Raw genomic sequence first — 16,819 nt, forward strand, 5'->3', positions numbered from 1 at the left:
CTTTTACATTCTGTCCCTCTTTTGGGAATTTTTTATGAATATTAAGGGGGATTTTCGGAAACTCATGTTTTCACCTAAATCTATGAAATGTCATAAAAAACAGTCTAGCTATCTGTATTTGCCACTTCCTTTTTTGATTAACCCTTTTGGTGGTCTCGTCGTAACGTGCTCGTATCGAGTTCAGACGGTCATGGCTTCGATCAACGACTGGGTAGAACTTCATACTCTAAAATGAGTTTTTCTGTATCTCTGCTATACACGGGGCATTTAGAAGTAAGAACAAAGATTGGTTGGCTTGGAGTCAAAATAATTTGTCCGGGTTAGGAGACACGTCTTCCTGCAAACTATTACCCTGTTATTTAGCACGACGTACAAATTCAGTTCAGCATGTTTGTCTTGTAAATACTACAACTGGTGTTAGCGATGTTCACTGGGCCTTTTCTATAGTGTATTTATGCTGCAATGACTTAAACCTACTGTTTGCAAAGTCAATAGGGCTTTTGTTGACATTGTCAGAGCATCATCTCCAATACTTACATTAGATGTTATAAACCAGGAGCACACAAAACTTAGCGACTTCTTTCTAAGACCACGAAGAACAATGATCAAAGTTAGAAATATGGCGTTTAGTTTTTGTGATGTATCAAAACAATTCACATATTCCCATTGTACTCTCATTTAAATCATGTAAATCTGACAATGAAAACAGTTGCAATGTTCTTTTTAAAATTTATATTTTAGTACAAAAACCATCAATAATTTGATATACATCTAATTTTACACGTTAATGCTTTAAATTTGCATCACACAATGTCTGTTGCAACAGAAGATGGTTCAGTTGCGCAAAAATAGTAAAATGACAGTTCGTGTCCCATGAACTTTAGTCTATATGAAAATTTTATATTGAGTAAAAAAAAAAATCACATATCTACGTTTTATTTTTAGCATTTATGAATTTTATTTCACATTCATTCACTGTTGCATATTGTTCTTTTTATAATTTCCATTTGAGCACGAAACTAAACCAAATTTGCAAAACATCTGATAATTCACATTAATGTTTTGTATCTGCATCACACGCTTTCTGTTTCGACTTAAGATGGTTCAGGAGCAGGAAGAAAGCAAAAAGAAAAATAGTGGCCAAAGCATTTTATTACATCTAAAAAATTATATATATAACATTCAAAAAAACAATATGATATAATAAAAAGAAAAAAAAGAAAAATGTTGTATAATTATTCCATCTTAGCTTTTCCTTCGCCTTCTAGTGTTAGGAAAATAAAGGCAACAGTAGTATACCGCTGTTCGAAAGTCATAAATCGATTGAGAGAAAAGAAATCCGGGTTAAAAACTTAAACCGACGGAAACACATCAACTATAAGAGGAAAACAAAGAAACAACAGAAACACTGAAGTGCAACAAACACAAACGACAATGCAACACACACAGAAACGAACTATAAGATAACAATTGTCATTTTCCTGACTTGGTACAGGACATTTTAAGAAAAAAAAACTGGTGGGTTAAACCTGGTTTTGTGGCTAGCCAAACCTCGCGCTTTTATGACAATGTTAAATATAACACTAAAATGATATCATTACATGACAAGAACACAGTACAAATAAATGCAAGAACATTCAGGACAGAGAAATACACAAATAAACAATACAATAGAACATTTCGACATGCTAACCACAAAATAAAAACGAACACGTAAAACAACCTAGGACAGCACACAAAAACAGCACAAAAGAACCACGAACTGTCCGTCACACGACTGGAACAACGCCACAAAAGTGACGTCACAGGAACATTTATAAAAATTAGATATAAATCAAGATTAGGTTTGTAATTTTGTTATTTGATGTATTTTATAACAATTACAATAATATTAATATAGAATTATGTTAGTAATTAGATAATTAATTGTTTTATCTAGCTATATCCGTATTTCGTCTAGGTCAAACTGTAAAACAAATAAATAGTGTACATATGGTTGCTTTAAACATGTTAAACTAAAATCTTATAAAAGAACTGGGTGATTAATTATCTTTACTTTAACATACGAATAGAAAATAAAAAAAGAGTTTCAACTACAAACGATAAGACATTTAACAATATCCGATCAGAATTACAAAAACAACATCATTACTGAATACATGAATGTTGGATAAATAAATACCGTGACACGTTTTATAGCAATGCGAATTCACACTCAGCAAAATAGTCATATTCGGGAATAGGTCATGTTCGGTACTTAAAAGACCAGGCGACGTAAATGGTAAACCACTATCTAAGATGTGGTAAAACTGTCCTTAGTTAGTTTAGACACAGACGCATCGTATGGATCAACCAATTTGTGATGGTGTCCATAAAATTTACGGAAATCCATGAAAAGGCAGCTGTCCCCTCTTCATCCGACTGTCCAAGACATGGTAACTTTTTGGGTTGCTCTTAATACAATAGTTTATCAGTTAAAATTCTTATGGTTATTGGTAAATATAATTTTGGTGCAACTTCTCTAGACTCTCTACGATATATACTTAATATTATAGTTTGTAATATTATATACCAAGTCCGTAAAAGTTGAACATTTGATCTTGACATAATATCTTCTTTGGCTCGTATATGTTGCTTTCTATTTTATCAGTATTAATTGTCATAATCCCAAAGAAGCTTTATTCAAAAATGGAATGTAAACATATATAAAATATATAACAACAAATTGAAAAAAATTATTACATAAACCATTGAAAAAGGGGCTGCGAATTTATAAATGGTATCTAGCAGTTTGTGCCGACCAATTTGATTTGAAAATTAGATTTACAAAAACATATTTAGAGGTATGATTCTTAATGAGACAACTGTCAATTAGAGTTAAAAAGAGTAAATAACTAGTTACAGTACGGGCTGCAACAATGAGCAAAACCTATACCGTATACTTAGATATCACTGCTCTGCAGGCCAAACAACATAAATGGTACCAATTTAACCTCACCAGAGTCACAGTCCGGCAATTGATATCTATTCAGAAATGCTCAAGGGTTAACTATACGAAAATGTCTAAACTAAGTACACAAAATATAGATTTTATACTTTATTATAAATATCTCTTTTACATAATATCGACGGCGATTAATACATTTTAACAGCTGAAATATTTATGCTCGTAACCATTTATAATATGAAAAAACAAATTATATGTGTAGTATTTTGTTGTACGTAAATGATAATATTACATAAGGTGTAGTAGTCCACTGTTTTCATTGGATATTACGATCACGTGTTTCAAAGGTTATGTTACATATTCGAAGCCTTGTTTCTATTTTTAAGTATATTGATGCTATGTTTCTATTTATATGTATATTGACGGTCAATATAAAAACATCTTGCTAAATTTAGATTCATGATGTCATGACGTCACACATAACAACCATGGAGTAAGCTTCGCAGCAGACGAAAAGAAAATTTGCAAGTTTATCAGGAGATTTCAAGAATTTATGTTAAATGCAGACGCTAAGAATACAAGAAAGCTAATGCAAAAAGCTATGAAGTTGTTCAAAGAATATTGATATTTTCAATAACATGCTAAAATTCTTGCAAAATACAATTTAAAAATACACAGAATGAGGATTGAACGCCGTTTTCCTAATTCATTATTTTCATATGTAATATATAAATTAAGGACTTTCACTCAGTCAATACGTTATATATTGACCGGTTAGATTGTATTGACTTCGTCCTTGTTCAATATAATCTGAATAGGTCCATATATAACGTATTGACCTCGTCAAAAGTCCATAATTGATAAGTATTTAAAATGTGCGTAATGATAACATAGTACAAATGATTATTGGTGATGCACAATATACCAACAAGGTGGTTGAATTGAGTGTATGTACTGTGCAATTGTTGCCCGACAAAAAAGAGAAAAAATCAAAGTAAAGGATAAAAAGTGCGATGACGACAACATATTTAGAGTTTACCTGTAGCTATATAAAACCATATGGTCGCTCCGATTGGAACAATTGCAAGCATAAAAATGTAAAAAATTGTAAAAACAATAAACAGCAAATAATCAAAGAATTCTGCTAGCTCCTTGTTGCTGTATGGTTTTAATGGGCTACATTTTGCAACGCTTGCTACTTCTTCTTTTGGTCGTCCATCTTCTATAGCCTGATTTTGTTCAATATGATGTATTCTTCTTGCTCTGCACTTTAACTTCCGGAGTTTCCTTACCAATGAATGCATCCAGTTTGGAGCAATGCTCCGTTTCGGTTTATAGTATAGTCTCGTGACAAATATCGTTATGATAATTAACAAAAAAGCCATTCCTAAAGTTATCGTAAATAACACCACTGCAAAATAAAAAAAAATGAATTCAAAGATAACGATTTTACTAATGAACCGACAAGGGTTTGAACTATGCTTCAATTTCAAAGTACGTTAATTGCATTGTTAAATGATAGTATTCAAAATGTACGTATTGATAACATACTGCACATGGTTATTGATGAAGCACAGTATACCAATAAGGTGGTTGAATTGAGTGTAGTTACTAAACATTTGTCCGAAAAAAAAAGAGAAAATATTTAAGTAAAAAAAAAAAAATGCGATGACGACCCCTTATTAAGAGTTTAGCAACAAATATATAACCTACGTCATTTTTGAATTTTAGAATTGTACAAGCGTTTTTGTGCTCTGGTTTTTAATTGTATAAAATTCAAGATCGTTATACTTAAATCACAATAGATTGATATGATTCGTTTTTCATCATAATCATACTGATTAAAGATATCTGTTATCCGAAATATTTATAGATAATTCGGTTTTAATTAATATTTCCTTTTTTATATAATTGGTGTTGTATTGTACACTTTTTAGGCGTTTATAGATATCTCAGAATGCGTTTATATAGATCTAAGAATTCAACTATAACATCCTAATGGGTGTTATAAAAATTTTATTTTATTTTATAAATTCAGGTCACATTTCGCTAAACAAATTAGCTTCATCAGACGCGTACAGCCATCCAGGTGAAATCGCCTGAAAAGTTGTATAAACCAACACCAATACTAAAAAGGGGGAAACGGTGTTTGTAATGTCTTTAGATATTTCGGATTGCAGATGTCCTTCATTAGAATGATCACATCACTATAATAATACTGATGAAGAATATCTATTTAGCGAAATATTTATTGCAACTTGTATTTAATGTTTCTTTATATACTATTGGTGTTGTTTTCACACATTTTTTAGACGTATATATTATTTTTTCTATTGTGTACTGTATTGTTTTGTTTTGTATAATGATCTGGCGCCTTCGTTTAATAATATTTAGAAGTGTTATTAGTATCAATATATAAATATATATATATATGACAGCTTTCAAATCAGCAGCTGTCTAAGAAGTGTTTACTTTACGCAATCCTAGAGTATGATAGATCTGCAAAACTTTGAACATTGATTACTAAGGAACTGAAATACAAAAGGAGGGGGTTGGCTCCCTAAAACCTAGTTAAACATATCACTTTCATCCAAGGACTATAGCATTCGATCTTCCATTGTCCCTATGCATGGTTTGAAGCGATTTTTACAAGAAAATATATACATTGATTAGATATAAGAAGATGTGGTATGAGTGCCAATGAGACAACTCTCCATCCAAGTCAAAATTTATAAAAGTAAACCATTATAAGTCAAAGTACGGTCTTCAACACGGAGACTTGGTTCACACCGAACAGTAAGCTATAAAGGGTCCCAAAATATACTTGTGTAAAACCATTCAAACGGGAAAACCAACGGTCTAATCTATATATAAAACGAGAAACGAGAAACACTTATGAACCACATCAACAAACGACAACTACTGAACATCAGATTCCTGACTTAGGACAGGTGCAAACAAATGCAGCGGGTTTAAATGTTTTAATGGTACCAAACCTTCACCCTTTTTATGAAACAATAGTGTAAAATCACAACATTGATGTTTATTTAAGGAATATACATCGAAGTGTCCTCTATTATGTCCCTTTGCTTTCTAAGCCTCCATATTGTCAATTTTATCGAATGTAGAAAAAAATACATTGTGTATTATCTGAAAGATGAAAAAAAATACTCATTTATGAAATTCTTCAATATAAAACACTCATCCTCGTAAATCTTCATATACATAGAATTTAAAGGAAACCCCCATTTGGTTTAATCCCAAACATGTCAAGGATGAAAAGCTCATCCACGATAATCCTCATGTCTATCAAATGTAAAAAAAAATATTCATTTGCTGTATGATCAGAGAAGAAAACTAATTCTCGAAAACTTGAAATCTACTGGAAATTGAATATGAAAATAAGGAGTTATATGTCCCTCTCGTACCTTTCGCCTCTCATTTAGATTTAAAGGCACGAAAACAAGCAAACATGTAGTTGAAACTGTAACTATGGAAAACTACCAAAGGTTCCCATTGGCATCGCCAAGACACGGGTGATTGTGAAAAAATGTTTGGATCACCTCCTCCCAAGTAATTGATTAAAATATTCAATTGATTGCATTGTCATTACTTGTTAGAATCATTAAATCTATCATTGTTGAATTTGATTTTTAAGGAGAAACTTTTGACTACTATTGTATAGCCAATAAATACATGTTGGAATTAGAATAAGTATGTACTAAAAAGTCATCGATATAACCAACCAGATTCTTAAGTATCTTAAGATGCGTTCTTTGACTTTCTTTTTTAAAAACATAAAACATCAGACAATGTCTTTCGAATCTGGGTAAATTACGAAAAGGACAGAAACGAGTGTACAAATATGTTTATAAATTGTAACTTTACCTAGAACTGAAGGAAATTTTGTAGATGACGGCATTGTCTCTGCAAATAACGTCAATAACACCGCATAAGCAAGTACCACTGTAACAATATATCCAATCCTGACTCCGGATTTAAGTGGTAGAAAAAATGCAGCATATGTTAATACTGCAGTAAGAATGGTTGGAAATAAAACGATCATTATGTAATGCCCAGGAAGCCTTTTTAACTCCAGGTTGAAAAACAAATACGAGTTCCATTCTGGCAATCCTAGCCATTCTGGCCACCCTGATAAGTCTGGGCATGCTGTCGTAGAATTGTAATTATTTAAGGTGTTTATAACCTGCCAATCCGCCTGTGAATAGTGTACATCTATATCTACTGGGTTTTTAAAGTATTTTAAACAGACATCCGATACAGGGTGATCTAAGCTAGTTAATTCTAAACTGCATGTGTGACGGTCAAATGGGAAGAAGTAGACAAGAGTTAAACAAAACGTGGACAGCATTGCGATTGGTTTCCAAACCAGCTTTCCGTCCTTATGTATTCGAACTGGTCTTTCAGCACCAAGATTCCGCTCTAACTCGTGAATTCTAATTTGAAATTATAAAGTTTTTTTTATTAAGATGTGTAAGCAAAACAACACGAGAAAAAATATAACTTTTAAATGTATAAATTGCCAGTGATCAAAACAAATTTAGATAAACGTCAGTGAGACAGTACAAAAACGACAAAAATATTAAAAAGATATAGATCTACAAGTATGTGGTAACAGAAGATGTTTAAAGCTCGTCAATATGTATGATTAAGTTACATGGCTGTTTTTTTTATTCAGAAAGATGTATGTGCTTTTATATGAAAACATTTCTATAAACTTGACAACACCTTTTTTAACATTGGAAGTGTACACTCTTCAAATACTTACAAGTTAAGAACAACCAAGTCGGGGTGCCAAACTCGGTCAACTGGTACAAATACTGATTGAATGTCTCCATAACTTGTGTCCCATTTCAATCGGTCGTCTTGCCATTCCTGAAATAAACATCAAAATAAACACAAATGATATACGAATGACAAAATGTTCCTATGCACATAATGATATTTTGAATAAAGAAAAATCCCCAAAACAAATGTTCTTTCTCTAGCGTTTTAATCCTTCTGTAGGGACTTATTAATATCCGGCAACATTGCAAGGGGCAATCATACCACATTTATTTCATATCAACGTTCAAAATAAAAAAACAAAATGATTAAAAATCAGATTTTTTAAGTTATATAAAGCATATAATAGTAAAGGAATGTAATATGATTGTCAATGATTGACAACTATCCACAAGAGTCACGTTGGCGTGAATGTTAGCAACTATAAGTAAACATATAGCCTTTCAATTCTTGACTGATTTTTAAGGAAGATTCAACCAACAAAATCATTTTAGCTGTTTCCTGCTTTAATTCATTTTGACAACAAATAAATTCGGGTTTTCACCATGAAAACATATATTAGTCAAGTTAAAATAATTTCTAAAGTTCCTTTCCCTTTTGCCCAAAAAACAAATATTAGACCATAAATAGATTTACTGACCAAGGTAAAAAATCCTGTTGTCGAAAATATCTGTTTCTTGATATCCTAAAAAAATCAAAAAAATGGATCATAATAAAGAAGTGATAAAACTCACATTTTTCAAAATATGACTAAGAAATAAACACAAGATGAAATGTTAACATTAAATTAAAACAGCGATTGTAACTCAATAACAAGACAGACAAAACATGGACGATCTTACGTAATTTTATGAGTTTTTGTAACCAACTGTTAAAACTGCAAATGCACATCGAAAAATGTATCTATGTAACGTTTAGACTTTCAGAGAAACATGATAAATGGCACATTAAAAATATATTTAGGGGTCTCGGTGGCCAAGTGGTCTACGTAGTTCTACTACTGTAGTCACTAGCCAGTCAACACTGAGGTTGTGAGTTCGAACCCCGCTCGTGCGGGTGCACTCGATTCCAATCTTATTTATTTTTTTTCCGACTCCAATCTTAATTGACTAGGACTTTTAGGTTTCTTATTTAAGTTCGGTAGTTTCTCTCCGGGCACTCCGGCTTCTTCCAACAATAAAAACTGGCCGCCACAAAATAGCACAAAAGTGGCATTACAACACCAACAATCAATCAACAAAATATATTTACATTTGAAAAATATAAGCACAAATGTAAAAATATACACGTAAATGTTGTGAAAACCAGTTTTAAATTCTATATATATTATTTCTATGAGTCTTGTCCTATGAACATGAAAAAAGTTTTTTAAAAGTTATATGTGATTGCTAGTGAAATTTCTGTTTTATTGATGAATATTAACATAATTACTACCATTGTGTCGATACTTCTAGTGGTGGACGTTTTATCCTCGAAGGTATAAGGTAGCAATATAGAGTTAGAAAATATACATTATTTATGTAAAATTGATCCTAATATATTTGACATTCATTTTGTCTTGCGTTCTCACAGAAACAGAACACAGCCCAAAAACGATCTTGAGATTCCAATAATCCACTTTCAAGGCTATAATATTCTTTTGCTGTCTCAGATTTTATTGCAAAATGCCTTTCATACTAAAAATATATCCGAGTTCACAATGAGAGACCACACTCATCCCTGTATATTTCTATCTCAATAGCTCAGTAGTAGGAACATCGATACTGACATGAAAATACAGATATTGTTTTCATTTGAATTTGTTGTTCAGAAATTTCCCTTTTATTTTGTCAGTTTTTATGATACTCTCTGTGACGAACAAGTCCAGTAGCAGATGTATCGACCCAATGGTAGCGGTAACATAAGTTTCACCAGATTTACTGCATCAGATGCGCATTTTCAGAATAAATGTCTCGTCAATGATGCCCGAGATCAAAGCGTATAAACCAAACAAGAGCAAAAGTAAAGCCAAATCCAAAAAAAAAAAGGAAACATAGCTATGCATGCCGTAATTGACTTTACAATACATCAATGACATGTTTAGTGATGGTTCTTAATTAACGTATTAAAAATAGTGCACAAGTGTTTTGTAGTGCATTTGTTTTTCTGGCAATCTTCTCCTTCACCAAAACATTTTAAATCAGCAGTTTGATAATGACAAGTGCAATACAGTTATCTTGTATAATTTTCTTTGTCGTCTTTTAGTTTCGGAAGCTTTTGAAATGATATTACATTTTTTTTTCTCAATATTACCTTAATTTAAAAACAACAGGAACAATACTAAAATATAAAGCCCGAGCAACACAAACCCCTTTTTTTTACAAAACTAGGGGTGATATTAGGTGCTTCGACAGGGAAGACTCATCTTTCTTCACATGTGGCACCGATTGTGCTGCTCAGGTAAGTGAAACCCTTGTGATATTTATAATTCGGTAGATCACATTCGCGGAAAGTGGACGGGAAAGGTGTTACGAAAATTTAATTGGAACATATATGTTATCATTCCATAACGCACGACCAACTCCCGATTTCGTCCGTAAAATTTTCGAAGGGATGATTTCAGCTTCATACCTCCAAACATCTGGTTTCATTGTTCTCTTTAAAGCAGAAAACCTATATTAATGAAATCATGATGGGAAGTCCTAGCTCTGAAATTTCGTATAAACTGGGAGATGTAAATATGTTCCGGACATCAGTATTTGGACCATACGCGTATGGTCGGACCATTTAAGTATTATACTCGTTTGGTTATTAAAGGGCCAACCCATAAGAGTATTCAGACCATATTGGTATTTTTCGAATAAATTCTAGCGTTCACAGGAACACACAGCTCACTTTGGTTGTTTTTGTTTTGTGTGTTTAAATTATCATTCCAGAAAATGTAATTTCTACTTATTTTCACTTAAATGATCATGTCTGTTTGCACCTAATATATACCCGGATCTCAATGTTAATGTAAGATCGTATCAGTAGGAGCAAGAACACTTCAAATATCTAAATGCAATTTGAAATATTCAAGAAATTTCAATCTAAAAATGATAATGTTTCTTACTATTAAATAAACTACACTTTGTTTGATTAATCCTGTAGCATTGATTACCGTATGGTTGAATACGTAAAAAATTCATTTTAAGGAACTCTTAATTATGCGACACCTTTTCGATGTTTACAATCATCAATAAATTATCCGGACCATACGCGTATGATCGGACTATATGAGTATATACAAATATATATATATATAAACATTTTTAAACTGAAAAACGTTAATGTCAATAGATAATGACTGAAGAGCAGGAACACACCTTTTGTCTCTATCATGGAAAGAGACGAAAACCGCATTGTTAGTTTTGGTACTTTAAGTTTGTCTTCCTGTTCTGCCTACTTATTGATACATCAATCTTCAATTGTAAGCATGCAAGACATACATCTACATAATTCGGCTCGGGGTTATTATATTAAAGTTATACCGTGTGTTGATTTTAAATTATTTTAGATTGAGTTAAACAAAATTATATGCATATGTTTTCTTTTTATTAAGCAAAATTGAATCACTATCTACATTGTATATTTTATACATTCCTACAGTGCAGACAAGTGTCACCGTCATTTCCCGTTCATCAAAACTAGCGACCAATTCATGCAACCAATAATGATACCGACAACCAAAGATCATTTTAAGAACCAACAAGCTATATAACCAGTGGGTGATACATTGACTTAGATTTTTGAATCTTTGCAGTAGCCAAAAGTTTGCAATGCGCTCGGTAAATACCTTTCGTTTGAACGAGGTCCGGTTGAGAACGTTGCGCAGTAAAATGCCGAGGATTACAGAAGGTGATATTGGTTGATATGAAAAAAAACTAGCCAAAAGGTTCAGGACTATAATTTAAATTTGCAATGTGCTGGGTCATTATCTTTTTATTTAAGCTTGACCCTTGATTTTGCAGCATCTAATTGGCTCTACCCAATGATATTATTTTATGTAAATCGGTTCGTTTGATAGCACAATCTTGTATTCATTATATATGTCAGTATATGAGGATTCTGGTGTTTTGTTTTCTCTAAAGAACATAGGAAACCCAATAGGCTACTGCTGCTACTTAACACAGATCTAGAGCTACACTTAAATGAAATTGGACATTTAATTTATATATGCCACCTCTACCATGAGTATAAATTCATTAATTGATAAGCCTACAAAACCAAATGTATGTTCATCTTGATGGTGTGTACTGTTTTCCCTTTTTTTAGAGCAAATATTTTGGAAATAAATTTCAAAATATTACCAGCACTGTTTATACTTTTCTATTAACAACTAAAGTCCAACAATACTTTAATAGACTTGAAATTAAAATCTGTACAGAATTACATATTTTCAATAAAGGTGTTTTAACATTATTAATTCCTTATTTACAGTGATTATTTGCAAATCAAAAGACACCAAATTCAGCAATAATTGTTAGACCCCAATCAGATGTGTTGGGTAAGACAACCTTTTCCACATAATTTACATAATCAGCCGAGAGTCATTACAGTTGTTTCTGTGTTTTAAATGGCTGCTCGGAATAGATAAATAGATTTTGAATGGTATCAACATACGGCTCATCGAACAAAATGTCGAAAGTCCAAATAGTTAAAATATGTTAACAGGGCTGTCACATATAAACTAATTCAGTTATTAAAAACTAGTATAGCTACTATTTTTAGATGCTTGATTTGAATTGATAAATAAAACAGATGAAAACAAAAGTGCTAAGTGTGATGGCTAAAGTCACCTAGAAATTTAAGTTTTCTGGATACTTTCATCAAATTAATAACAAGACCATATACTACAATAATAAGTACCGCTTAATCTGCTCTTCAATCTATAGAAAATGATCAAAAGAAATAGTTCCGATCACAATTTTACGAACAGCCTTTGTACATGAGGTATATTATGAGCCAAATTACGTACGTTCTCTGGGACATCAACCGACAGTTAATCATTTGACTTAACTCTTTATACTTTTAGTGCTGTATTTTTATAGACATTATATGTTTTATTTTGGACTGTCTTGATACTATCAACATTCATCATTCTTCTATGAAAATAAATTGCCGTTAAGATGGCCATTGATAATTTCACTTTTCGCTAAAATGGGTAGAATATCTGGCGCTAAAATGAGATGTACTTTGCCGCTTATACATCCGTTTTGTTTCTCCCGATATCATGTCCTATAAATACGCTAAAACGTTTTCCGCAAATACCACCATCCAGGGAAAAAAGAATTCCATAAAGTATGGATTAATATTCGTACATGTACATAGAAATTATATAAACGCACCATAGAATCCAGGATTAAAACTATGGATTCATTTTAGATATTCACAGACAGTCTTACAAAATTGTCCAAGGTTTTTCAACCTCTGAAACTAACAAAACAATTGTGTAATCAATTAGCAAAACGAATTACAAAATTTGATGGAATGAAAGAAAACCACAAAAATGCACATCTTTTAAATAAAGTGACGACCAACACACATCAAAAGTTACGAAATTAAAAAGTATAATCATAGTAATACTTAGGTAAAATGTTGTTTTCATAAATTAAAGGAATATAGATAGAAAAACAACTTAACATATGATACAGGATTTCCCATGTACCTTGATTCATACAAATGTATTTAAATGTATCTATAAATTCCGAAACACACTTGCTTGGATATGACCGCTGGTCATTAAGCAATCAAGATTGAATGATATGCAGGATGCTAAGGCTACCAAAGAAGGAGAAAGATTAAATTTGTAAAATCAGTGAATTCCTTAACTTCAACATTCAAATCATTTCTTTGGGAAAAAGCAGCTTGCATAATTTGATTTACGAATCACACTGATGTTCTTGATATTCATTTTTCAATTACCATTGGTAGGATCGACAGCTTGCTCTCCACGCTTACCGAGATTTTTGTTAAACACATCATCATTCTGAATCGACATTGGTATATATTTCTATTCATTTCAAATTCACAAAATATTTATGAGTAAAATGGGAACAGATATTTTTTTTGCTCTGATTCATGACAAACGGTATAATGGTAGATTTACTGTCAAGGAAGTCGTCTCATTAGCAAGCATATCGCATCTCCTTACCTTATATTTAATATATGAAATATATTCCCTTTTACATGTCATCAAGGTTCCTATTTACCCATAATTATCTGTATGTGTTTCTGTTTTTTTCTGATTTGCTGTTTTTATTGTTAAACATTTAGGAAAGTTTTAAGTGATCTTGTAGATAAACGAAAACAAAAACTTGATATGCTTACTAATGAATTTACACTCTGCAATGTGTATCCTGCAAATACAATTACTTGTTTGTCTGGTTGGACCAGTTTATTGTAACCAGACTGATTAAATAACTTGTCGAGAAGATTATTTGCGTCACTCACACTGTACGATGTTGAAGAAGTGAATAAATCTAAAATAAAATAAAAATAGAAATTAAATGAAGTTACAGTAATTTTCTGCACACATGGATAAACTGATTTGTGTAAATAACATTATCAATGATTATGATGCATTTGTGGGCAAGAATGTTTGTTTACTTGTATATGTGTTATAAAAAGACATGTTGGACATACGTTAATGGTGACAGTAACCAACTAATAGACATGAACCTAATGAATGTAAATCCCTAAATATAAAGACTCTGAAAAAACACAAGTGATTTAAACATCAATTGTCTAAATAACAAAAAAAAAAAAGAAATGTAAAAAAGTAGATTTTGACTTAAGACGGCAGAGGAATGCCGATGGATCCATTATTTCAAGATATCAATTGTCAATTCTTGAAAACGTTATTGACAAAAGGTACACTACATACCATACAATCAATATTTGATTGATTTTTTAGGTCCAGTTGCATTATTGCTTTTCCATATTCAGGAGAGAAAGGAATGCAAAAGAAACGTTATCAGATTTCATATAATTGATGCATATAACAATAAAATATATTTTTTAAACACTTGTAAACTATACAGTATTCATGTTTCGTGCTTTGTTTTTCGCTTATGAATTGTCATAACATGTCTTAACATTTACTAGTATGTGGATATTTTATCAAATATATTGATCAACTACCGCCTAGTAAAGCTACTAGAAAAATTGTACGTTAACTTTGTTGTGCGGAAATATAAGTCTCCCTATCAGGATTAGTTTAATGTTGATCGAATATATCTATTTGTTTTCGTTCACCAAACTTCATGAACTTGTTTACAGATAAAGCACACATGTATGTGTATATTTGTTGTGTTTTATACAAACAAGGCAGCAATAATGTGTACACTTGTTTATTAACAATACTCTGATTTAGCACCCTCAATACTTACCTATATAAATAAGGAAAAGTAAAAGTCCTCTTGTGCTTAATCCTTTAGACATGATTTTCCAAGTACGATATGCAGCAGCAAATTTATCTGTTTCTCATTTTTTTTTTTATATATTTCGAAAAAGTTTTTAGTAATAAATGAAAGTAACTTTATGTTATATTGTCTCTTCCGCGGATATGTGTTTCCAGCAACGTAACAATCTATTAGCATAAGAACTCCGACATTAAATGAGTCGAACTGTGTTCATAATTACAACAAATATCTACAATAATCAACGGATAATGATTATACGATAAATCTAGAGCATACGGCTTTTATATAGCTTGCCCGGTTACAAAGCATTGAATCAGCGCGAAACCATGTTATCAAAACAACATTTTAATAATCTATATTTGTAAATATATATCTCCTCACAGGAATAATATTTAATTTCCATTTCCTGCTAAATGTCACTTTTACAGTAATATAGTTTGCTTTTTGTAATTTAATTACAAAGAATTTAGAAGTTTAAATATATTTTTTAATTCCTTACAATAACATGTTGATCAATTTGCATTTAGGTGTCATTTTTTTCTATGAGCAGATACCTCAAAGGAGAAGTACTATGCATGTCATTTGTTGCTAGATACCGATTTTGAAGGAACTTTTCAAAGATTATATTTCATTTTCCTGTTTCTTTCTACTTGATAACAAAGACGTTGTAGAGTGAATTAAGGGAATTTTATATGACAAAATAAAACCAGCCTTACGTTTAGTAGGGTTTTAATTTCACGTATAACAATTAATTAATGAAATTATTTAAAAAGAAAAAACAAATCTGCTAGGCAATCCCCTCACTCCTACTCACTTAACATAGTAAAAAAACAAACAAAAACAAAAAACGTTTTATTTCCTTAGTATTTCATTTATGATCAGCTGTACAACTTACATGTTGAACTTACGTGAAATCAGTTCATGTGAGTTTCACTTGAAGGTCATGTGAATTTGACATGAAAATCACATTAACCTTTTTCACATGAAATTCACGTGAATTTTTAAAATTCGAAACTTGATTAATACATGTCTCATGAAAAAATTCCCAATTTCTTTTTTGAAATATTAACGTGAAAGATCCGTGAAAAGTTTCACATGCAATAACATTAAATGCACATGAAAGTTCAAGTCAGTTTCATGTTTAAGTTCATTTTACGTGAATTTAACGTGAGATTCATTTGCAATTCCCATGAGTAAAATTTGGCTGTGAAAACGTATTCTTCAATACCCTTACATTTTGTTGAAATCTTTTTTTTATACGACTGAACGTCGCCACCCTTAACAGACAACATGAAATTATTCTTGAAGTCATTTTAGAATATTGATAAGTAAAAAAGTATTCTCAAAGAACCAAACACAACACAGACGATCAAAATCAAAGGTTTAAAAACGATGAACCGAGACTCCACCAGTTTTTTTAATAAACAAATAATTAAAATTTAGATTTGTAAATTTTACTGATTCGAAGTATTAGATCGTAAGTTGCAAGGAAACATTTTTTGCTTTCGTCGTCTGAAGAAATGAGCAGGACAGACCGTTATTGTGTCCATCCAATATAAGAATAAGGTGATGTGGAATGGTTGCCAATGAGACAACTTTCCACTAACATTGGAATGGTGTGAAT

General features: G+C 31.5%; 1 long non-coding RNA gene across 1 annotated transcript; it reads right to left on the reverse strand.

The window, feature by feature from the left end:
* Positions 1 to 1,144: 1,144 nt before the first annotated feature.
* Positions 1,145 to 14,247, reverse strand: LOC127720247 (uncharacterized). The gene is made up of 5 exons (XR_007990679.1): positions 14,102 to 14,247; positions 8,394 to 8,438; positions 7,737 to 7,843; positions 6,836 to 7,404; positions 1,145 to 4,358 (listed from the first exon to the last, which is right to left on the reverse strand). It is a non-coding gene; the product is annotated as an uncharacterized LOC127720247 (long non-coding RNA).
* Positions 14,248 to 16,819: the final 2,572 nt, after the last annotated feature.

Source organism: Mytilus californianus, unplaced genomic scaffold (genome assembly GCF_021869535.1).
Source record: "Mytilus californianus isolate M0D057914Y unplaced genomic scaffold, xbMytCali1.0.p SCAF_11, whole genome shotgun sequence".
In the NCBI taxonomy this organism is placed as follows: Eukaryota; Metazoa; Mollusca; class Bivalvia; order Mytilida; family Mytilidae; genus Mytilus; species Mytilus californianus.